This window comes from Equus przewalskii, chromosome 18 (assembly GCF_037783145.1).
Source record: "Equus przewalskii isolate Varuska chromosome 18, EquPr2, whole genome shotgun sequence".
NCBI classification, from domain to species: Eukaryota; Metazoa; Chordata; class Mammalia; order Perissodactyla; family Equidae; genus Equus; species Equus przewalskii.
In genome coordinates this window covers 48,383,548-48,407,361 of record NC_091848.1, presented here as the reverse complement: position 1 = coordinate 48,407,361, position 23,814 = coordinate 48,383,548, and the positions used below count along the sequence as shown (strand labels likewise).

General features: G+C 38.6%; 1 long non-coding RNA gene across 1 annotated transcript; it reads left to right on the top strand.

The window, feature by feature from the left end:
- Positions 1–4,681: 4,681 nt before the first annotated feature.
- Positions 4,682–10,223, top strand: LOC139077040 (uncharacterized). Its single transcript, XR_011529202.1, has 3 exons — positions 4,682–4,819; positions 5,277–5,509; positions 8,700–10,223. It is a non-coding gene; the product is annotated as an uncharacterized lncRNA (long non-coding RNA).
- Positions 10,224–23,814: the final 13,591 nt, after the last annotated feature.

Below are 23,814 nucleotides of genomic sequence, written 5' to 3'. Positions count from 1 at the left end.
CAGAACATTTACCTAAGCTAAAAGTTGAGACATGCCAGGTCAATACATATTTAAGAGAATGCTCAGCAACTAAAAGAAGCCTTGAACCCACAGTTCATGGCTTGCTTTTACCCCCATCCCTACCTCTACCCCAGTGACTTCTATCCCAGCCAGGGTTCTAGATTCTATTTCTGGTGGTCTCCCCTTCTCCATTTACCATTTCCATCCTTGACACAGGTTCCAGATCTGGATGTTCACTGTTTTTCTCTAAGTCTTAGTAAAACTAATGGAAGTAACTTTTATGCCTAGTCACCGTACATGTGTTGCAATATAATTATCCCGTACTCTATCCAATTTACAGTTGTTGAAGCTAAAGTAATTAATTAATAATAAACAATTTGCTAAAGGTAGTATAGCTAGAAAGAGACAGACCTAAGGTTTGAACCTACATATCTTTAGATTACAAAAGACTCATTCTTTCTACTCTATCATCATGCCATCCTGTCAATATGGAAGACACATTATGTCATTGCTTCTCCAAATTCCTACCCCAAAGTGCCCTTAAAGTAAAAAAGAATAGGTACAATCCAGAGAGGACTAGAGATGTAGCCAGACATGAAATCAGGTTTTATCTTAAAAATTCACATGCATTTTGCTTCCTATTCCATAATACATTCATATTTTTTATTATATGAATAATTTTATGTCTTTATGTATATGGATGCCCTCGAGCATGTGATGTGTTCATACTGTGACTTTGCATAACTCCTAGAGATCCCCTTAAGGATATAGAGATGCCAAATTAAGAATTATGATCATTGATGGTAAGTGGAAATGGGAAAAAATTACAGTTAAAGGAGAAAAGAGCACTTTTTCAATATGACATATGCTAGAAACAACAATCTCACACAGACTCTTCTAGAGTTTGAAAAAAATGGAACACTTTCTAACTCTGTATATTAGGCAAGCATAATCGAGGCTCTAAAATCTGCCAAAGACATTAAACAAGAATCTAAACCAGCAAACTGAATCAGCAAACTGCAGGAGCACAAGGATAGTCTTCTGAAGAGAGTCGGTCTCAGGTACAACCGTTAGAAGCAACGGCACCTGGAAGCTGACAGAGAAACGCCAGAATGTGGCGGACTGAGGTGAACACACACACTGCTGCTGGGAGCGTAAAGCGGGAAAACTGTTTGGTAACACTTGCGAATGCTGAACCTAGACATACTCTTCACCTTGGTCATTCCTGGGTATAAGTCCCACAGTAATTCGTAAACACGGTTACCAAAGGCACACATGTGAATGTTCTATCAGCGCTATCCATAGTAACGCCAAACTGTGCAGCATCACAAATGTCCACCGAAAGCAGATTAGGTAAATAAATGGTGACACATCTACATAAGGAATACTATGTAATAACGAAAATAAATGAACTGCTGCTTTGCACAACCACATGGATGAATCTCACACACAGAAGACTGATCAAAATAAGACTGTCAACAAAGAGTACATATTGAATGATTCTATTTGTATAAAGTTCAAAAACATGCAAACCTAATTGTGGGATTAGAATTAGGGAAATCTTTTGAGAAGTTTCCTTTGGAGAGGGGTCAGTAATGACTGAATTGGAGACCAAGGAGAATTTCTGCTGTGATAGCAATTTGTTTCCTGATGTGTTTCCTGACGAGAGCAGTGGTTTAATTGTTATGTTGTTTTTGTGTATATTAAGATGTATCCTTCTGATTTGTGCACTTTTCAAAATACATGTTATACTTCAATGAAATTTACTTAAAACTAGTAACTTTGCAGGAAACCGTAACAGAAAGCAAAGAGTTGTATGTTCTAACATTCTTGTAATTGACTCAAGAAAACTTAACTTATTGCTACCAATGAAATTGTTGATTGATTAAAAATATACAGCATAAGTGGGAAGAGAGGTTTTCGGATAAAAAGAATATGAAACTTGATATTATTAAGCATTAAATTTGGCCCTGAGTGTCATGACTGCCAAGAGAGAAATGAAAACATGATGGTTTATATATTTGCATTTTTTGAAAAATGTTCACAAAGCATACCAATTCATCAGGAAAGATGATAACATTAATTCTGGAAGAAATTTACCATATGATTAATACATCTTAAACATGGGGTGTTCCAAAGCTTCAAAAGCCAGATCCATTGCTTTCTCAAGACTAAAAATTTTCAACATTAGTCATGTCATATAAGATAAAGCATTTGGGAACATGTTTATCAAAATGATCTTGAACTTGGTGATGATCAATATTCAGAAAGCAATCAATATTTCTTGGGTATCACCATATTCCAAGCATACTACCAAGAAACATGGCAGATAAATGTAAGCTATCACCTCTGTCTTCTTTGTGTGGTTAATTTAATTGGACACAATAGGAATACATTTTAAAATTAAAATAGATCCTACCTGTATTATGGGCCATATTAATGCTGTATAACAATCACCAAGTCTCAGCAGCATACAATATAAGCATTTATTTAACTCACAAGTCTGCAGGTCAAATGAGCATGGATGATCTGAGACGACTTGCTGGGGATGTCTAGCAATTAGTATTCAAAGATGACGCTCCCATGAATTCCAACTCCTGATATTTTCACCCTTGTAAAAACCTAGCCCTTGCATCTGGACTGGGCCTAAAATTCCTTTTGTTTTACTTAAAAAAAATTTCTAGATTCATGAGAAGTTGTAAAGCAATGTACAGGGAAATCCCACATACCCCTCTCTCACCCATCACAATGTTAATATCTTATACAACTAGAGTTCAACATCAAACCACTAAATTAACATTGGTACAATCTATAGAGCTTATTCATTTTCACCAGTTGCACATGCACCGCATGTCTTTATGTGTGTATATAGCTCTATACAATTTTATCACATGTGTAACCTTACATAACCACCACCACAATCAAGATACTCAACTATTGCATCATAAGACTCCCTCATGTTACTTCTTCATAGACCTACCCATCCCCTTTTCCCCCAATTCTCAACCACTGTAAATGACAGCTCTGTTCCCCATCTTTGTAATTATGCTACTTCACAAATAATACATAAATAGAATCATGAGATATTTATCCTTTTGAAATTAGCTTTTTTCACTCAGTAGAATTTTCTTTCTTTCTTTCTTTCTTTCTTTTTTTTTTTTTGAGGAAGATTAGCCCTGAGCTAACATCTGTTGCCAATACTTCTCTTTTTTGCTGAGGAAGACTGGCCCTGAGCTAACATTCATGCCCATCTTCCTCTACTTTATATGTGGGATGCTTGCCACAGCATGGCTTGACAAGCTGGATCCACAACTGGGATCCAAACTGGCGAACCCCAGGCCCCCAAAGCAGAATGTGCCAACTTAACCGCTGTGCCATCGGGCCGGCCCCTCAGCAGAATTTTCTTGAGGCCCATCCAAGTTACTGTGTGTATGAATAATTCGTTCCTTTTTATTACTGAATCATATCCCATGATATGGATGTTGTTTAACCACTGACCCATTGAAGGACATTTGGGTACTTTCTAGTTTGGATTATTATGAATAATATGGTCAGGAACATTTGTGTACAAGGTTCTGTATGAAAGCATGTCTTCATTTGTCTGGGATAAATGTCCAGGAATACCATTGCTAGGTCTTGTGGTAGTTCTGTTTTTAGTTTTGAAGGAAACTGCCAAACTATTTTCTAGAGAGACTATACCATTTTACTTTCCCACGAATAATGTATGAGTGATCTAGTTTCTCTGCATCCTTGTCAGCATTTTGTATTATTATTTTTTATTTTAGCCATTCTGATAAGTTTGTAGTAATGTCTCACTGTGATTTTAACTTGCATCTCTTAATGGCTAACGATGTTGAACATCTTTTCACGCGCTTATTTGCCACCAGTACATCCCCTTCAGCAAAGTGTCTGTGAATGTATTTTCAACTGAATTTCTTTTGTATCTTATCCTCCCCCTCAACTCTTCCCCAGAAGTAATCCTTATCCCAAATTTCTTTAATAATCACTCCAGGTGATTCTGATGCACGGTAACATTTAAAAATTAGGGTCTCAAGGACAGGAAGAAGAGAAGGAGAGCCGGAGCAGACAGTCAAATGACTGCGTCGACCATTCAGAGGACACTATGCCTGAGCGATGGGGAAAGGGAGATGAGGAGACGGGAAAGGGTCTCAGGAAGGAAGTGGGAAGCCCCAAAGATAAATGTGACTCCGCTGCATCGCTGCCCATCCGGCTGTGCTGCTACTGAAAGTCACCCTTCAGAGGCTGCTCCTTGCCAGTGTGCTTTTGGGGACCCAGTAGAGTTGGGCCGTGACTTTGCTGAAGGCGTGAACCTCAGCCTAATGATCTTTCAGGGCCTTTTCCCTCTCTGTGGTTATTATGGCTATGGGCAAGAGGGGTGGAGGGTGTACTGAGCCAGAGCTGTTAGTGAGAACTGATAGCTGCCACAATTGGCACATCAACCTTAAAGTCACCTTCCACTTTACTGAATCTTACTTTGCTCCTGTAACAACAAGAGAGGCTTCCACGTTCAGCTGCAAACTTCACCGACATCCCCAACTGTGAAAGAATCAGAGAGAAAGGTAGAGGCAAACTCAGAGGTTTCCTTCAAGTGTCACAGGAAACAGTGACCCTTTGGACTGCAGGAAGCTGAGCGAGCCAACGGCTGCTCTGGTCTTGAACAATTATTAACCGAGAGAGCCCACTGTACACCTGACTCCCTGACGGCCAGCTCCTTTTTTATGAAGTAGTAATAAACGGGGAAGATTTCTAGACCATCCTAGCAAAGTTTACCAGAGCCGATCTGGAGAGTCTCCTGGTGGTAAGTAGCTGACATGGACTCCATCTAAGGATGCTGCCCTTCAGAGTTTAGATCTGCTATTTCCTTCATCAACTCCCTTTCTGTTTCTATTGGAATCTGGCAGAGTTTTATGTCCCATAGCAGCTGGGACTCACCTGGGCTTGGAGGGGTCTCAGCAACTCACAGGCAGTTAAATTTTTCTGTTTCTTACACATTTCAGTCAGGAAAGAAAAAGTGAACTTTTAGAAGGCTAACTCGCCTAAAGATAGTGTAGACCAAATGCTCCTTTTACGCAGTTATTCCCAGCTGAATCAAACACACTTCAGAAGCTGTTTCAGCAGAGATTTAGAATAGAGCAAATCCCTGAGCCTGAGGGAATAGCATATCAAAGTTTAATGAGAAGGTAAGGCATCTTTTTTATTAAATTTATGGTTGAAAATGTTTTAATGAGTCCAGGGTTTTTTGTTGTGTTTTCCAGGCTCGATGCAATCAGCCACCACATTGACCAAGTTCAGCATAATTGCCACAAGAGGAGAAATGCCTCTAGCCATCAGCAGCATTAATTAGCTCTTACTATAAATTTTCAAGTAAAAGTTGTCATCACCATGTAAGGCAATAAGTTCTACATTTTCTCTGTACGAACAAAATCAGGCAGAGACTGAGAGAAACCAAAAATGAGTACTCTGCTAAAGGCTGAATATCACAGGGCACGTAAGTCTAATCTATTGATGTGAACCTTTCTTAGTGTCAGAAAGCAGTAAATGGAAAAGGAAAGGAAAGAAAGAAAGAGTGCAGACAGAAGCAAGGGAAAAAAGAAAAGCAAAGACAAGAGAAGAAATTAATTTATACATTGGAGGTTTGTGATAAATAGATGATCAGTTTCTGGGAGCATGGCCGGTCTCCATTAGTTAATAGATCTATGTTATTTATCAATAGAAAAAGTATGCCCCATGATGCCAAGTATTCACTAGAATATTTATTATTTACATTCTGATTCATTATAAAGAGAAAATAGAACAGTTTACCACAAACATATTAAATGCATGCTTATAATTGGGGAGAGAGAGAGTGTTTTGTTCGACTGAATGGAAATATTAGCCATTGAACAGAATGTGGAAAGCAATTCTCCCTCCAAGTCAAAATAAGCAGCTAGAACAATGAGAGACAAGACAAGGAAGAGGTGATGCCCTCTCACCACAGTGACATTGGGGAGAGTGGTTCTGCCCTACGATCCTTTGTTCAGTAGGAACAACTCCTCACCATCATGGCTTCCAGAAGACAAAATGTCAAGACATCTGGCTCAAGGAGGCAGGATCCATGCTGTAAGCTCCAAGAGAGTAGGGACAATGGCAACCTGCCTACACTACTGAATTCCTGGCATATAGAACAGGGGCTAGTGGGTCATAAACACACAGTGGGAAAGAGTGAGACTGGTTTGACCCAGACAGAGCTGAGAAATAATTCCTCTAAAAGTTAGCCCATAGTCATTCATGAGTCTTGGGGAATTTTAAGGGATGAGAGATGTAAGGAAAAGAGCTCCACACTATTCAGGCAAAGAAATTAAGAATTACTGATTATGAAGTGATGGTTTAAGTAGATTTTGCAGACTGAAGACTCCTCGGTATCAGTGATGTCTACATGCATTTAGTATATTTTAAGTTATATATATAATATGCACTATAGTTATATTTTAGATATTATATACATGCGCATATATATTAAAGTATTTTTGTTAATTAAACTTCTTAATATTACTTTGTGGAAAGACTGCTTGCCCTGTGTTTCAAATGCTATCCAGAGTTTTGGGAAAGTTTATTTTGTCAGCCTGAAATATCCCATGAAAAAAAATGCCTGGAGAAATTGATGCAAAATAACATGAATTATGATGCTAGAAAAGAAATTTAAAAATTCAGAGCCAAGGAAAATTAAACAGAGTTGAAAGTGAAGAGCAGGGCAAATAAAGAGAATGCTGAGGCCATGATCAGCAAATGCACACAGCACGCCACTCCCTCCCATCCTCACTGATGGGAGACTAAGCAGTCCAACACAGAACTCTCCCCTTTAAGCTTTATGCTGCCGCCTAACTCTGCAGCCAGTTCTCCAGAGATCGATAAAAAACTGATGAGGGATGCTGTGCGGGGTGAATCTTCTTTAGACTCCCAGACTTTGGCCATAAGGTGTATTTAGCTGCTTAAAAAAAAATCAACCCACAAATTTGGTCCCAGCTTCCTAATAGCCTAAGCAAAGAATGGAGTGAGTTATACAGTTTTTATAGTAAAATCAAAGACGTGCCTAGAGGAAGCAAAATATTTTTTTAGTATTTTTTTTCTATGAAAGAAATTTCTCATGTAGGCTTTTTACAGGGACATGATATTCTCAAAATATTTCTACAGGGAGTGTAACAGGTCTGATATTTTCCTGGAGCATCACTCAGTGAAACCAAAGTAAGAACACTGAAGCATTGTTTGGTGAAGGCAAAGACTATTTGGTGCAGGCAATAGTCCTAGAGGACAACACTTATCCTCTGGATCTGGAGGCTGTCCTGATCCAAGGAGACAGCAGAGACATATCAGAGAAATGACCGGCCTATGTGTCCTCCAAACACGACTTCTCTCACCATACTTTAGATAACAGTTTGATGTTGCAATATCTGGAAAGTGCAGCTTTCTGTGTTTTTATTCTCATTAGAGATCAGGTTGCTATTCCTTCACAGAAAACAAAGAGCACAATCAAGATTCCTCAAGGAAATTCTTTCCTTGGAGGAAGATGGGTGATGAAAAACTTATTGACTTAAAAGGATTATCGAATACCTACATTGTGGCAACCACCACAAGGACAAAAATAAACAAAAGTGCATGGTTTTGGTGAGTTGAAGAGTGAATGGAGATGAGAAAATGGAGACCTAGTGAAAACACAGTCTTGCAAGACATTGATCCCAAAGGAAGAAAGTGAGCCTGCTAAAGATGAACACAAGTCAGGCTCACTTAAATCTTATTATGAAAATGTCCAAAATGTACAACAACCCATCTGCTCAAGTTATATTCCCAATATCTGTGATGTCCAAGTTCAGGCATTACAATCCTCTGGTATTAAACTATAAAACTGACACATTTGTTTTAAAAAAAAGAGTAGAAGATAGTACTTTTGTTGTTCTTTTTGAGGAAGATTAGCCCTGAGCTAACAGCAGCGCCCATCTTCCTCTGCTTTATATGTGGGACGCCTGCCACAGCATGGCTTGAGAAGCAGTGCATAGGTCCACACCTGGGATCTGAACTGGTGAACCCTGGGCCACCAAAGCAGAGCACGAACTTAACTACTATGCCACTGGGCTGGCCCCTAAAAGACAGTATTTTTAAAACAAGATATTCATCGATCATAAGCTAGCTATGTAGTTGTTTACATTATAATACTCTCAAAAATAGTATGAGAGATTGGAACTGGAGATTATCAAAAGTGATCCCCAGTGACATGATAGTCAAAGAATAAAGCTACAGCTGGACCTTATATTAAAAAATACACCTGAAAAAATCATAGGAGTTATTTGGTCCAATCTTTTTATTTTAAATAATTCTTAGAAGACTACACTGCTGCTCTATTGCTTTCTGGCTTCCTTCATAGTCTTTTATTCATTAAATGTTGAAGTTTCAAGAAATCTTAAGAGGAAAGTTCAAATGGACCCTCCTTAGAAAGAGAAAGAGGAATAGAGGCTAGTCCTTCAAGATTTGCACTTTCAGGACCAAAAACAGCCTGGAAAGAATTGTACAAAGAGCCCAAGGGGTTCCATGGGACAGGGAATGTACTATAAAAATATAAAGTCTTATTGTATTGGTTTCCTACTGTTGCTATAAGAAATTACCACAAATTTAGTGGCTTAAAACAACACAAAGTTATTCTCTTGCAGTTCTGAAGGCCAAGAGTCTGGAATCAGTTTCATTTGGCTGAAGTCAAGATGTCAACAGGACATGCTCTCTCTGGAGACTCTAGGGGAGAATGTTTCCTTGTCTTCTCCAGCTTCTAGAGCTGTATTCCACAGCTCATGGCCCTTTCTCCTATCTTTAAAGCCAGCAGCAGAGCATCTTCAAATCTTTTTCTGCTTCCATCACATCCCCTTTACTCTGTAGGAAAATCTTCCTCTGCCTCTCTCTTATAAGCACACTTGTGATTACATTTAGAGCCCAACCGGAAAGTACAGGATAATTGCCTCATCTCGAGATCCTTAACTTAAACATACCTGAAAATTCGTTTTTGCTACATAAAGTAACATTCACTTGGATATCTTTGAGGGCCAACAACTGCATTTATCAAGAGAAAGGCATCTTTCAAAAGGGCCATTGAAGTGGTTCCAAAGGTGCTCATACAGAACATACTCCTTATGCTCTGGTTATGATGGAGGTGACATAGTAGCAATAGCAAGAGGGTAGGGATGGATTGATTTGATATATTTGAATGCTCATGCATCCTTCTTTGCCATTTAACCAAGTCATCTAGTATATGAGCACCCGTACATTGTAAGAAGGAAATAAAGTATCCATGAATGTTAAATTTGAGAGTAGAGCTCTCATTTGACAGGTGATAAACTGAGGCCCACTAAATTCATAAATTATTCAAGTTGATATAGTCATACTGTAGTATTAGAGGAAACCTTGAATTCAAGTCAATTGACTACACATCCTAGAGGGTCTCATATATTAGCATAATTCTTTTGTTCTTCAATATTTTTTTCTGCTTACCAAAACAATTCATGTTTATCAAAATAAAAAAAAGAAAATTCAGGAAAGCATAATGACAATAAAAACTATGCATAATCCTACCATTCAAAGATAAACAGAGAAATTAGCATCATGGCTGAATAAGACGTCTTTCATTCGTGTCCCCCTCTTTAACAACAACAATTTAGCACTCATCCATGGATGAAGGCACCTTTGAGTGAGCTGCAGGATTCAGCATCATATGTTGAAGGGGAACAAAATTTGCCACCCACAAATGTATCTCTTTAACATGAAGATTATTTTTAAGAAACAAAAGATTCAGGAAGTTTTTCTTGTTACCTCCCCCTTAACTGCCTGAAAGAATTTGGACAAATGGCCTGCAACAGGAACAAAGCTATCACTAGAGATATCACAAAGACTATGGGCTAAGTGTGGTGGAGGAGACAGCAGGGCCTAAACATCAGAGTCCTCTCCAAGCCCCATTGCCTCTGCATGGCATGGCAAACATTTGTTTATCTAACATTTGCTTTTCTATCTCCATGTGAATTTTCCTTCCTCCCTTTTGAAGTCCCAAACCACTACCCCCAGCATCCTTTTTTGTCTTTAGCTGAAGATGGTATTTAAGGTGGTGTCTTCACTCATTTTGGTGAGTTACTCAGTTTTCCTGGGTTTCTCCCATGCATACATGTTATTAAACTTTCTTTTTCTTGTGTTAATCTGTATCCTGTCAATTTAATTCTTAGACCAGACAGAAGAACCTAGAAGGGTAGAGGAAAATTTCTTTCCCCACTTCAATGTCAAGGTACCTGGGAAGAATCTCGCCCACCTGTGCATTGGGTAATAGGCAGACAGACCTTGGTCCTGGCTGTGGACCTTGAAGTGGCCATGAACTAGCTACAGCTCCTCTCAGTTGCAGTCCAGGAGCCCCTGGAAAACACTGTTTTAGACAATCACCTACAGAAAAGAGAGCCTTTACAGAAGTCCAGCTTTTCAGTGGAGAAGTTCCAGCACACTGTTGGAGCAAAAATGTTTGGATTCATTGGAGAGACTAAGCAGAATAGCTTGATGTTAACAGCATCACCCCACTCCCAAGGCAGCACAACTTAGAAAAGAAAGATCTTTTCAGCCGTGATTTCTCCCATGAGATAAAATGAGAGTATCTGAGTGAGCCCCAAATTTCCCCAGCTGTGCAGCATGCTGCCAAGAAGGTTCATTTCTCTCTCTCCCCATTCAGAGTACTATGTCATGAGATGCATGACTAGAGGGTGGGAAGAGGCAAGGAGAGAGAAGATAGGACTCTCAGAGGGCATTAAAGCCACAGAGATCTTACTGAGTCTTAAACTCCATCAAGAAGCCCATCCATGAGCCACTGGAGATGCCTTACATGTGGATCCCCCCAACTGACCCAAGGGTACCCCCAGCACTCTGCACACCCTATCCTCATGTCCTCCCACCCTGTGTCTGGCTCCCTATGTGCATTCCCAATAGCAGCTGCATAGTAACCTTTGGCAGATTGCTGGTGAGCATGCACAGCAAGCTGTCCATAATCTGTGGGTCAAGGTAAAATCACAAATATAAGCTTTAGCAACACCTTTGGGAAAACAAAAGAGAGGCTGTTGTCATGTTGCCTGATGTGTTGCAGAATTAAGAGGAGGCGTAAAAACTTAAGAATTCTTCCCCTAGAGAGAGCAAGAAGCATAGAGCAGGTATATCCACAGAAAGTCTGAGAACATCTCTGATCTAGCAGCTCTGACAAAAGGTAATCCTTTTTCTCCCTAAGGCAGTTAGTAAAGACTAGAGGAGGTGACTCCTACTTTGAATGAGAAGACAGAAACACAAAACTTCACAGAACATGAAAAATCAAGAAAACATGACTCTACCAAAAGATCACAATAATCTTTCAGTAACCAACCCCAAAGACATGGAAATCTACAATTTACCAGACACAGAATCCAAAATAGCTGTCTTAAGAAAATTCAGTAAGCTACATGAAAACACAGAAAGATAATTCAATAAAACCAGGACAACAAACAAAATGAGAAGTTTAACAAAGAAACAGAAATCATGAAAAGGAAACAAACAGAAGTTCTGGAGTTGAAGAACACAATGAATGAAATGAAAAATGCATTCGAGAGCATCACATCAGAATGGATCAAGCAGAAGAAAGAATCTGTAAGTTAGAAGACAGAAATTTTGAAATTATGCAGTCAAAGGAGAACAAAGAGAAAAGAATAAAAAGGAGTAAAGAAAGGCTACATTACCTTTGACATACCATCAAAAGAAACAACTTGCAAATTATTGAAGTTCCAGGAGATGAGAAGGATAGGAGGCAGAAAGCTGCTTTAAGAAATAATCACTGAGAACTTCCCAGATCTGGAGAGAGACTTAGACATCCAAGTTCATGAAGCTCGTAGTTCACCAAACAAACTCAATTTAAACAGATCCTCTCTAAGACATAATATAACTTTCAAAATTCAAAGACAAAGAGAGAATCTTACAAGCAACAGAAGAAAAGAACATGTAACTTACAAGGGAACCTCCAGAAAGCTATCAGATTTCTCAGAAGAAACCTTACAGGCCAGGAGAGAGCAGGATGATATATTCAAAGTACTGAAAGAAAAAAAAAAATAACAACTAAGAATACACTATCCATCAAAGTTATCCTTCAGAAGTGAAGGAGAAATAAAGACTTTCTCAGACAAACAAAAGTTAAAGGAGTTCATCACCATTAGACCTGCATTATAATAAATGCTACAAAGAGTTCTTCAAACTGAAATGAAAGAACACTAATTAGTAACATGAAAATATGTCAAAATATAAAATGTACTGATAGGGCTAAGTAGAGTCAAATTCAGAATACTCTAATATTGTAACATGGTGGTGTGGGGCCAGCCTCATGGCTGAGTGGTTAAGTTTGCATGGTCCGCTTCAGCGGCCCAGGGCTTCACAGGTTTGGATCATGGGCATGAACATGGCACTACTCATTAGGCCATGCTGAGCAGTGTCCCACATAGCACAACCAGAGGCATTCGCAACTAGAATATACAACTATGTACTGGCGGGTGGGGGGGGAGGTTTGGGAAGAAGAAGGCAAAGAAAAAAATGAAGATTGGCAACAGGTGTTAGCTCAGGTACCAATCTTTAGGAAAAAAAATATGGTGGTGTATTAATCACTGAACTCTAGTATAAAGGTTAAAAGACAAGATTATTAAAAATAACTATAGCTATAATTTGTTAATGAATATACAATATAAAAAGAGGTAAATTGTGACATCAGAAACCAAAAAGGGGGGATATGGTAAAAGGGTAGAGTTTTTGTATGTGATCAAAGTTAAGTTGTTAGTGTAAAATAGACTGTTATATCTGCAAGACGTTTTGTGTAAGAATCATGGTAACCACAAAGCAAAAACTTACAGTAGATTCACAAAAGATAGAGAAAAGAGAATCAAAGCATACCGCTACAGAAAATCATTAATTAACAAAGGAAGGCAACAAGAGAGAGAGAAAGGTAAAAGGCAAGCACAAAACAGTGAGAAAAAAATTAACAATATGGTGTTAGTAAGTCCTTACCTATCAATAATTACTCTAAGTAATTCTCAAAATTCTCCAAACAAAGGACATAGAGTGGCTGGCTGGATATTAAAAAAACCAAAAAAAAACAAGAATCAACTTTATGCTGCCTACAAGAATCTCACTTTAGTTTAGAGGACATACGCGGGCTAAAAGTGAATAGACGGACAAAGATATTCAAGTAAATGGAAACCAAAAGAGAATAGGGGTAACAATATTTATAGCAAATAAAATAGACTTTAAGACAAAAACTGTAACAAGAGACAAAAAGGTTATTATATAACGCCAAAGGGATCAATTCATCAAGAAGATATAATAATCATAAATATATATGCACCAAACATTGGAACATCTAAATATATTAAGCAAATGCAGATCTGAAGGGAGAAATAGACAACAATACAGTAATAGAAGAGGACTTCAATACCTCACTTTCGACAATGGATAAATCATGTAGACTATTATGAACATTTGTATGCTAACAAATTGAAAACCTAGAAAAAATGGATAACTTCCTAGAAAATATACACCAACCAAGACTGAATCATGAAGAAATACAAAATATGAATAGATCAATAACGATTAAGGAGATTGAAGCAGTAATCAAAAATCTCCCAACAAACAAAACCCCAGGAACAGATGACTTCACTGGTGAATTCCACCAAACTTTAAAAAAAAAAAAAACATTAGTGCTAATCTTTCTTAAACTCTTCGAAACAATTAAGAGGAGGAAACACTCCCAAACTCATTTTACCAGGCCAGCATTACTCTGATACAAAAGCCAGATAAAGACACTACAAGCAAACTACAGGCCAAAATCCCTGGTGAATATAGGTGCAAAATCTGTCCCCAAAATATTAGCAAACAAAATTCAACAGCACATTAAAAAAAGTCACACACCATGATAAAGTAGCATTTATTCCTGGAATGCAAGGATGCTTCAATCTATGCAAATCAATACATATGATACACTTCATTAATAGAATTAAAACAAAAATCATATAATCATCTGAATAGATGCAGAAATGTATTTGACAAAATACAACATTATTTTACGATAAAGACTTTCAAAAAATTAGGTATAGAAGAAATGTATCTCAACATAATAAAGACTGTATATGACAAGCCCACAACTAATATCCTACTCAACAGTGAATAGTCATAAGCTTTTCCTCTAAGATCAGGATGGAGACAAGGGTGCCACTCTCACCAGTCCTACTCAACATAGTACCAGAAGTCCTAGCTAGAGCAATTAGATAAGAAAAATAAATGCAAGGCAAATCCAAATCAGAAAGGAAAAAGTAAAACTATCTTTGTTTTCAGATAATATGATCTTATATATAGAAAACCTAAAGACTCCACTAAAAAACTGTTAGAACTAATAAACAAATTCAGTAAAGTTGCAGGATACAAAACCGACATATAGAAATCAGTTGTGTTTCTTCACACTAACAATGAAATATCTGAAAAAGAAATGCAGAAAACAATCCCTTCACGATAGCATCAAAAACAACAAAATACTTAAGAATAAGTTTAACCAAGGAGGTGAAAGATCTGTACAATAAAAACTCTAAGACATAAATGAAAGAAATTGAAGATGACACAAATAGATGGAAAGATATCCCATGTTCATAGATTGGAAGAATTAATATTGTTAAAATGTCTGTAATATCCAAAGCCATTCATAGATTCAATGCAATCCCTATCAAAATTCCAATGGTAGTTTTCACAGAAATAGAACAAACAATTCTAAAATGTGTACAGAACCACAAAAGACCCTGAATAGCCAAAGCAATCCTGAGAAAGAAGAAGAAAGCTGGAGGCACCACACTTTCCAATTTCAACCTACATTACAAAGCTATAGCAATCAAAACAGTATGGTGCTAGCATAAAAACAAACATACACCAATGGAACAGAACTGAGGGCCCACACATATACAGTCAACTAAAATTTGACAAAGGAGCCAAGACTACTCAATGGGGAATGGATAGTCTCTTCAGTAAATGGTGCTGGGAAAACTGGATAATCATATGCAGAAGAACAAAATTGAACTCCTATCTTATAATAGAAACAAAAATGAACTCAAAATGGATTAAAGACTTAAATATAAGACTTGAAACCATAAAACTCCTAGAAGAAAACAGAGGGGGAATGCTTCTTGATATTGAGCTTAGAAATAATTTTTTGATATAACACCAAAGCACAAGCACACAAGCAAAACAAATAAGTGAGACTACATCAAACTAAAAATCTTCTGCACAGCCAAAGAAAGAATCAACAAAATGGAAAGGCAACCTATGCAATGGGAAAAGATATTTGCAAACCATATATCTGATAAGGGGTTAATATAAAAATAAACAAGGAACTCATACAACTCAATAGCAAAAAAACAACACAAACAATCTATTTAAAAAAATGGGCAGAAGAACTAACAGACATTTTTCCAAAGAAGACATACAAATGGCCAACAAGTACATTGAAAAGACGCTCAACATCACTAATCATCAGGGAAATGCAAATCAAAACTACAATGAGACATCACTTCACACCTGTTAGAATGGCAATTATCAAAAAGACAAGAGATAACAAGTGCTGGCAAGGATGTGGAGAAAAGGGAACCCATGTGCACTGTTGGTGGGAATGTAAATTGGTACAGCCGTTATGGAAAACAGTATGGAAGTTTCTCAAAAAATTAAAAATATGACTGTAATATGATCCAGCAAGCCCACTGCTGGATATGTACCTGAAGAAAATGAAATCAAAATCTTGAAGAGATATCTGTACTCTCATGTTCACTGTAGCATTATTCATAACAGCCAAGATATGGAAAAACCTAAGTGTTCATCTATGGGTGAATGAATATGGAAGGTGTGGTATACATACAATGAAATATTATTCAGCCATGAGAAAAAAGAAAATCCTATATCCCAAAATATGGATGGACCTTGAGGGCATTACGGTAAGTGAAGTCAAACGAGGAAAGACAAATACCGCCCGTTCTCACTGACATGTAGAATCTAAAAAAGCTGAACTCATAGGAACAGAGTAGAACGGTGGTTGCCAGAGGCTGGAGGTGGAAGAAGTGGGAAGATGCTGGTCAAAGGGTACAAACTTCCAGTGATAAGATAAATAAGTTTTGGGGATCTAATGTGCAATGTGGTGATTATAGTTAACAGTACTGTATTATATACTTGAAAATTGCTAAGAAAGTAGATCTTAAACATTCCCACCACAAGAAAAGAAATGTAGGGGCTGGCCCTGTTGGCATGGCGGTTAAATTCATGCATTCCACTGCAGCAGCCCGGGTTCACAGGTTTGGATCCCCAGTACTGCTCATCAAGCTGTGCTGTGGTGGCATCCCACATACAAAATAGAGGAAGATTATCACAGATGTTAGCTCAGCAACAATCTTCCTCAAGCAAAAAGAAGAAGACTGACAACAGATATTAGCTCAGTGCCAATCTTCCTCACCAAAAAAAAAAAAAAAGAAAGAAAGAAAAGACAAGACAAGAAATGTAATTATCGTAATGGAGCTGTTAACTAACACTACTATGGTAATCATTTTGCAATGTATAAGTGTATCAAATCAACACATTATATACCTTAAATTTACACAATGTTATAGGTCAATTATATCTCAGTAAATCTGGGAAGAAAAAAAAAACAAATAAGCTAGCATTTCAGATATATCCTTCTTCTCATTATGTGTATATTTATAGAAATATATACACACTTGGAAATAAAATGTAACAATTTATAAGTAACTATTTTTTCCACTTAACAACATAATGAACATTTTATCCTATCTTATTCTACAACGTGATTTTTAACAGCTACGTTAATATTCCACATTGTAGATGCACTATAATTTATTTACTCAATGCTATATTATTGAAAATTGCATTTTGTTCTTATACATTGTTGCAATAACACTCATGTATATGACTGGTTATTTTCTTCAGATATTTATCCTAAATATCCAAGAAGTAAAATTGCCGATTCACAGGACGTGAATACTTTAAAGTTTTTTATTGCACATTCTTACCCATTCTTCAGGACCCACATCACACACCACGGCCTCTGTCATGTCTTTCCTGAGGACTCCCCACCCCTACCCCAGAGGCAGAGGAAGCATCATTTTCTACTCTCTTTTACTGTGAATTTTGTAGCTGCCTCTATACACTATGCATACAATACAGTGTCATACCATTACCTGTCTCCTCTGCCAGAATGTGAGCTCCTTTAATAAGTAACACCCATGTCCGATCCTCCTCTGCATCTCTAGTACTATATCAGAAATGACAAGAGCATTTAATAAACACTTCTTGGAAGAAGGAGTGAATGAACGCATGAACAAATAAAATAATAAATGAAAGAATAAACAAAGAACACTATTGGCCTTTTCCATCATTGAATTTAGCTTTTCCATTATCACTACATGGAAAGTTCTTGTCTCGCATTTTGTGAAGGAAGAGACAATAATTTTCCTCTCCTTTCCACAAATTGCCCCAATTCGCCTGCTCGCCTAGCCTGCTGAGTGACAGAGCTTTTCATCTCAAAGCCCTTTTCAATGCATAGGAATAGACTCCGTCAAAAATCCCTGTCGTGCAGGCTCTGGGCAGACACAGCCCAGTAAATAGAGATGGTGACCTCTGGCATTATTATATTATAGAATTTTCTCTGACCACCATGGTCATCTTTAGGAAAAAAGTAGTAAGACTGCCTTGTACTAGTCATAACCTTTTATTCACTGTCCTCAATTGTAAAAGAAAACTTTGCAAATATGATATGAAATTTAATTATTCTTTGAGAAAGAATGCATCCCACTTCAGTAAACACATATTGAGTGCCCACTTTTTCATACATTATCTTATATGATAATTTAATCCAAATCGAAAAAATCAAACCAAGAAGAAATTACTGTTCCCAATTGGAAGGCAAGAAATAAAAGGACAACAGTTATTCAGGGCCCATCCCCACCCCCAGCACACAGAGAGATTCTTCTCCTTATCATGCCAGAAGCTGTAGAAAAACAGAAACATTGGTTTTGTTCCCTGAGATCAAAAGACAAATATATTCCTCTCTGTGATCTCCTCTGTCTGACAGAGGCGTCCCTGCCTCACCTTGAGATAAGGAGAGGGATGATATGGTTGGCCTCTTAATCTCTCTTCGTTTTTCTGCATCACTAGCAGATTTCCTGCCATACTCCTGTCTCTTTCTATGTGTACTGAACATGCATTAGCATCAGAATCACATCAGGAAACTTGCTGTGCTCAGCAGAAGCACAAAATCAGCCCCTATGCTAAGTGGTCGCCATGGATTTCCACTTCTGTGTTGTCAAATTTCCAGCTAGCTGCAGTTTTGGACAGCCCATTGCCAACCCTGGGGGCAGAGAGGGCAGAAGTGTGAGAGCAGGAGAGGAAAGGCAATCAGGAAAGTTCCTCAGGGCTCAGGAAGGGCGAGCTCCTCCCCCACCCCTCTGGGCTATAGAGGCAATGTCAAACATTGGAGCATCTGACAGATTTTCCATTTTCAAGGATGACTAGAGCAAATGTACTCTTAGAGTACATTTCTATGCTTGGAGAAATGTCTACCCTCTTTTAAGCACCTCCATTCTTCATGTGGGGAAAACACTAATAATCATGCTACTTGAATTTCTTTTATATTTAGCAAAAACTGAATGTTGGTCCTAACCTTAAGATTCCAGAATACAGCTACTGCAAACAGATATTTTTGGTGGGATAAGGAGAAAGGGACCAGAAGAACAGGATCAGGCATTCTTTGGAATCTGCTTTGAGTCAGTGAAGGAAATTCTTGGCAGAGCATATTTCACCATAGTGAACCTGCCGGAAAGCATCTTTGGTTGTTTTGCAAGGCCCATGTGCAACCTGGTTATTCTGTTCAGAACTACCTGTAGACAACAATTTTCAGTCTCTGCTTCAGCTAATAAGTTAGAACTTCTGGAATTTATATGTGATTTATTCCATGTCCAGTGTTTCTTCTGTAAACATCTTTGCTGCAAATATTTTTGCCACATGATTAATTGGCTCTAAGGCAAATTTTGCCATAAAAGATAAAAAAAATAACTGGTTGACAGTTTGTTTGGGGGTTTTTTGCTTGTTTGTTTCATTTCTCCATTGACGAATCAACTGCCATAAAGGATAAAAAAATAACTGGTTGACAGAACTTTGCTACTCAAGGTGCTACCCACAGGTCAGCAGCATCTTGTGGATGGGGAAGCGGCTTGCTAGAGATGCAGAAACTCATTTTGAAATTGATGAATTTCTCTCAGTTACTCTCCTTTTTATGTGATATAAATCTTAGCTAGCCCTCGCAATGCTCTGTACAGTGAGCAGCAGACATGGTGGTGCTGGTGGGCGTCTTAAAATAGATCTTCCATTTAGCAATGCTTTATCGATGGCTTTATCAAGCTGACAGATGATGATGATTTTCCCCAAGAGTTGGCTTCTTATTCTGAAACATACTACATTGGAAGAGAGAAAGAGGGCCAACGGCTTCTTCTTTGAGGGTACACAGTTGATCTCATATTTCCCACAGAATGAAGACAAGTGCTTAGTTAGGTACAATCCAGAAAAGAAAGAAAATCAGCTCTTTGTGCTGTGTTGCCATGAATCTACGTACACACGTTTCAAATATATTCAAATACTTTGTATTTCACAATTTTTTAATTTCATTATTCATTTTTTCGTGTTTTCTTATGTCCTTTTTAATTTATGTCCATCTTGTATTTTTTATGATTTTATCTTTTATGGAAAAATTGCATTATGGCCAATTAATTAAGCAGCAAAAATGTTTGTGGCAAAAATGCTTAAGCAAAGACATCTGCAGCAAACACACTAGCAGCAAAAGTCCCTATAACTAATTTGTTCCTGTGATGCTAGGAGTGGCTCACTGCCCCTGGGTCATTCTGTTTCTTCCCTCAAAGTCCATATGAGTAATACTATTAATCCTGGCCTCATCTAAATCCTAAAGTGATGCAGAGAAATGACATCTGGCTTCATCTGAATTTAGAGTAAACCGTGGAGCCCTTTCTTGAAAGTTTTCAAAACTTGACTAAAGAAATAAGACAAAGAATATTCACTCTTTTTTCTAGAGAGATACTTCAGTACTCCTTGAACACTGCTACTCCTACTTCCTGCCGTAAGATTAGATGCTCAAAGACATTGGCCTAGGCCCACCACAGCAGGGATATTGTATATCTCGTTTGCTTTGCCCCACATCCCATAGACCGGAGTGGTTTAGGACCTTCTAGAACTTTGCTACTCAAAGTGCAATCCACACATCAGCAGCATCTTGTAGATGGGGAGGGGGCTTGTTAGAGATGCAGAAACTCAGACGTCACCCCCAGTGATCTACTGAATCAGAATCTGCATTTCAACAAGACCCCAGGGTGATTCATAAGCAGAGTCAAATTTGAGAAGGAGGCTCTATAATAAAAATAGATGTCTTAATCGGTTTGGGCTGCTACAACAGGATACCATAGCCTGGGTGGCTTAAAGAGCAAACATTTATTTCTCACAGTTCTTCGAGTTAGGAAGTCCGAGATAAAGACACCAGCAGATCCACTGTCTGGTGAGAGTCCGCTTCCCGGTCTGCAGATGGCCATCTTCCGGTTGTATCCTTACATGGCAGAGAGCAGAGGGAGCCAGCAAGCTCTGGTGTCTCTTCTCTAAGGGCACAAATCCCATTCACTAGGGCTCCACCCTCGTAATCTGATTACCTCCCAAAGGCCTCATGTCCTTATACCATCACGCTGGGGGTAGGATTTCAATATATGAATTTGGGGGACACCAGCCTTCAGTCCCTAACAATAGACAAGTAAATTTCATATCTTTTTGGTCAGGCTTCAGTGAGATCAATGCAAATATGTGACAGTCCATAAGGACATATAAGAACTGACTTCACGGGAAGGTGAAGTAGGAAGCAGACTACATGGTGTGATTCCACGTTCTCCAAAAGGAATTGAGCAATGGCTCTTCTGTTGGGACAAACCTAAGTCAGTGACTCTCACCTATATTTGCCATTTCACAAACCTACTATGGCATTAGAGCAGAAAACAACCAAATGTACTATTCTGAAACCTACTACACCCTCTTTGCAGAAATCTTTCCATGTGCCTGGCTCTGTGTTATGTGTTTTACGTGCATTATCTCACTTAATCTCATTCAAATAATTCTTCTGTGGTGCTCCAGTTTCATATCTCTACTTCTCAGGACATGCAGCTACCAAAAAATATATATAATCCAGAATCAATCTGAATGCAGACGGATTAGTAGGAAAGCAAGAAAATGTCCTCCTACCAGGTTCCCTATTGGCAGTCCCTGTCAGTAGAGATGTTACGAATTTCTGGTAAGTGACTCAGAGGGGCCTGGGGTTGTGGAAAGAGCCGATGCCAGCAGATCAGTATACATGGCCTCCCACATCAATGGAATGTGGTAAAGAGAATGTCAATCACAGAGCCAGACAACGCAGGATCAAAGGAGTACACCAGGATGGGGATGGACATTCTGTGGGAATGGCATCAGAGGCCTTCTGGGAGCCGGCAGAAAGCTGGATTGGAAGTTTCCAGAGCACCATGTAGAAGCAAAGCCGGGCAGTCTTCACTTTGGCCCCAGCTCCCTGTTTGTAATGGCTTCCACCCTGCCTTTTGCCATAACCTGAAAGGTGACCGTGTACAAAGGCCACCAACTGATAAAAAGCGAACTCTGGTACGACGCTATCTGCTCTGGCACTCACCCTGTGTAACTCGGTTTTAACCCACATCAACCTTAGTTGCATGTCTGAGTTTTGAACTACAATCTATGCCAAACAACATCAAAGGGCTCAAATACATACAGGAGTACACGCACTTTAAAATATACAGTTAATTATATTTATGTAATTAAAACTCTCCTCACTTCCAGGGGGTCTAGAGAACGTTAATGCTCAGACGCCGTGATAAGTGTTAGCGACAGCTGGGCTGCCTGGCTTATCACTTCTATAAATATCATTTTCTGTTAATGTTGCTTCTCTGGGCACAAATACCATTTTTTAAAGAACCGAGGGTCAAGATTTTGAGAAAAAAGTTTGTATTTTTGTGTATCCTTATGGTTTTAGGTATTCATAGTTAATAAGAAAAGCGTTTTTAATTCTAGCAGCTATCCTTTCAAAAAGAAAACATTGAAGGCTTTTTTCCGATCTTCCCTAGGCTTGGTCTGTATTTGCTGTGCATGAAAAGTCAAGAAGAGTTTTCCTTACTGTTAACGTCCTATGAACCACGTAAGTAAGCACAGGAGAAAATTAATCTGTCCTGCCTACCAAGCAGCATCAGTTAATATTGAGTTTTTCTGGGGGAAAAATTTGTCTGGGATTAGCTCCATAGGGGACGGTGTAGCTACCAGGAAGAATCCTTTAAAACGCTCACAACCGTAGTTTAAGTTTGACGTGCAGTTTGACTCATCTGCCCTCACATCAATGTAGCGATATATCCTACAATAATAACATTAGCTCTGACAGATCGTTTTCACGGAAGCTTTACATGACTTTTACTAGTTGGTTTGTATACATTATCTCATTTAATGCTCACAGGAACCCTAGGAGGAGAAACTTAATGTCCTTACTTGGTGGTCCAAGATGTGGAAGCACAGAGAGGTTATTTCCCAGCATGACACAAGTAAGGAAGGATGAAGACTGAATTCAAATCCAGGCAGGCTGACTCTGAGCCCAAGCACTTAACCATCATGTTAGGTTAGTTCAAAAGAGGAAAGGGTTTCCCAAACTCCATTCCAGGACTTTAATTAGAGGGATAGCAGAGGAAGCTTCCAGCAGGTTCACCAGAGGAAGGCAGGAGGATGAGGATCCCTCTAGATGCCCAACCTCTTGAGAAAGAAACCCAGAATCCAGAATACACACTTTTTCTAAAGAGGATTAATTCATTGTGGGTTCAGTGCAGAACAAGGGAAACTACGACAGTTAGTGTTCTTAAACATGGGCACTGCTGTGCTAAGAACAGCCCACTCTGCAGCTCTCTGCTTCCCAGAAAGCTGAAAGTAGGAAAAGAGAAAACGATGGACCAGAATGACAGAAAAAATATTAATTGAAAGCAGCCTTCCTGGCCTCAGGAACTCAAATTGAACTAAGAAATGGAAGATGCTCTACGCCCTGCTGATAGCAGCTAAAATATCAAGATAGTGATGTAAGACCTGAAACTTACCCTGAGTAAGGTGTTGGGACAAGTGCCATCTTTATGCTACATTTGTTTTATTTTACAGTCTTGACACCTCCTATCTTCCTAGCTAATTCTCAGCTCCTCATAGTCAGGGAAACAGTTATATGCATTTGGTATCTCACACGATGCCAACGCATCAAAGAAAAAGCACAGGAAGCAATCTCTCCTCTCCCCATCTTCCTCCCCACAGCACTGTGCTCAGTCAGCATTTGCAGCATATTCTGACAGAAATAAGATGCACTCTAACAGCATTTATAAATGAGAGCAACTTATGTGGCTTTTACCATTCCAGGTATCAAAACCTGACTCCGTCAAAGAAGTGTCCCTAGTTTCAGCGTCTGTGTGGAATAAGATTTGAAGGTGTCCCTAGTTCAAGCCTCTGGTGAGATAACTAACGACTATGTGGGGAGGGATCACACCTTCTGATATACGTTCCAAATTCTCCACATATGTGATCAACTGTAAGAAATATCCAGAGGGTTCCTATTCACTAAGAAACTAAGGAAAT